Here is a 1,601-nt window from a genome sequence, read left to right on the forward strand (position 1 = left end):
AGGGTGAGAGAGTGAGAGAATGAGTGAGAGAGTGAGAGAGTGAGAGAATGACTAAGAGATTCAGAGAGTGAGAGAGTGAGAGAGTGAGAGAGTGAGAGAATGAGTGAGAGAGTGAGGGAGTGAGAGAGTGAGAGAATGAGTGAGAGATTCAGAGATGAGAGAGTGAGAGAATGAGTGAGAGAGTGAGAGAGTGAGGGAGTGAGAGAGTGAGAGAATGAGTGAGAGAATGAGAGAATGAGTGAGAGAGCGAGAGAATGAGAGAATGAGTGAGAGATTCAGAGAGCAAGAGTGAGAGAGTGAGAGAGTGAGAGAATGAGAGAATAATATAACTTACAGTTATAGAGGTAATGAGTTATAGAGTTAAAGAGTCATACATAAACAGACCCTTTGGCCCAACCAGTCCATGCCGACCATAATCCCAAACTAAACTAGTCCCAGCTGCCTGCTCCTGGCCCATGTCCCTCCAATCCTTTCCCTATACATGTCCTTATCCAAATGTCTTTTAAACGCTGTAATTGTACTCACATCCACCACTTCCTCAGGAAGTCCACCCTCATGAACCACTCTGTGTGTAAAATATTTGCCCCCATGTCTTTTTTAAATCTCTCTCCTCTCACCTTAAAAATGTGTCCCCTAGTCTTGAAATCCCCCACCCGAGGGAAAAGACACCTACCATTAACCCTATCTATACCCCTCATGGTTTTATAAACCTCTACAATGTCACCTCTCAACCTCCTACATTCCAGTGAAAAAAGTCCCAGCCTATCCAGCCTTTGCTTATAACTCAAACCCTCTACACCTGGCAACATCCTGGTAAATCTCTTCTGAACCCTCTCCAGTTTAATAATGTCCTTCCTATAACTGGTCGACCAGAACTGGACACAGTGCTCCAGAAGAGGCCTCACCAACGTCCTGTACAACCTCAACATGACGTCCCCAACTCCTATACTCAAAGGTCTAAAACATCTAACTTGTCTTTATCTCATGTATTTCTCTTCCTTCTCCCCAAACACAACTCAATGACCTACCCACTTCCAAAACTCCAGTGACTTTATCTTTTGACACTTTTTAGAAAGCTGGTGAAACTGATAAGGAATAAGCTTTGAAACTGATAACCATCTCCAGTGAGATGTAGTCAATTCAATGTTTGCTTGCAAAGCCCATTAACGTTAATTTAAGGTGAGAGGGGAAAGATTTAAAAGGGACCTGAGGGGCAACTTTTTCACACAGAGGGTGGTGCGTGTATGGAACGAGCTGCCAGAGGAAGTGGTGGAGGCTGGTACAATTACAACATTTAAAAGGCATCTGGATGGGGACATGGATAGGAAGGGTTTAGAGGAATATGGGCCAAATGCTGGTAAATGGGACTGGATTAATTTAGGATATCTGATTGGCACGGACGAGTTGGACCGAAGGGTCTGTTGTACATCTCTATGGCTCTCTAAAACACTATAGCCCCTCCTGTAGTGCCCACCTCTCTCTCTCTAAAACACTATAGCCCCTCCTGTAGTGCCCACCCCTCTCTCTCTAAAGCACTATAGCCTCTCCTGCAGAGCCCACCTCTCTCTCTAAAGCACTATAGCCCCTCCTGCAGTGCCCAC

General features: G+C 45.0%; 1 protein-coding gene across 1 annotated transcript in view; it reads right to left on the reverse strand.

Annotated features, from left to right (window-relative positions):
* LOC125481768 (von Willebrand factor A domain-containing protein 7-like) overlaps nt 1-1,601 on the reverse strand; it is a gene marked incomplete at its 3' end in the record, with an annotated part of 15,755 nt that overhangs the window by 12,440 nt on the left and 1,714 nt on the right. The window lies entirely within an intron of this gene.

This window comes from Rhincodon typus, unplaced genomic scaffold, assembly GCF_021869965.1.
Source record: "Rhincodon typus isolate 14 unplaced genomic scaffold, sRhiTyp1.1 hic_rhity00003469, whole genome shotgun sequence".
Taxonomy (NCBI): domain Eukaryota; kingdom Metazoa; phylum Chordata; class Chondrichthyes; order Orectolobiformes; family Rhincodontidae; genus Rhincodon; species Rhincodon typus.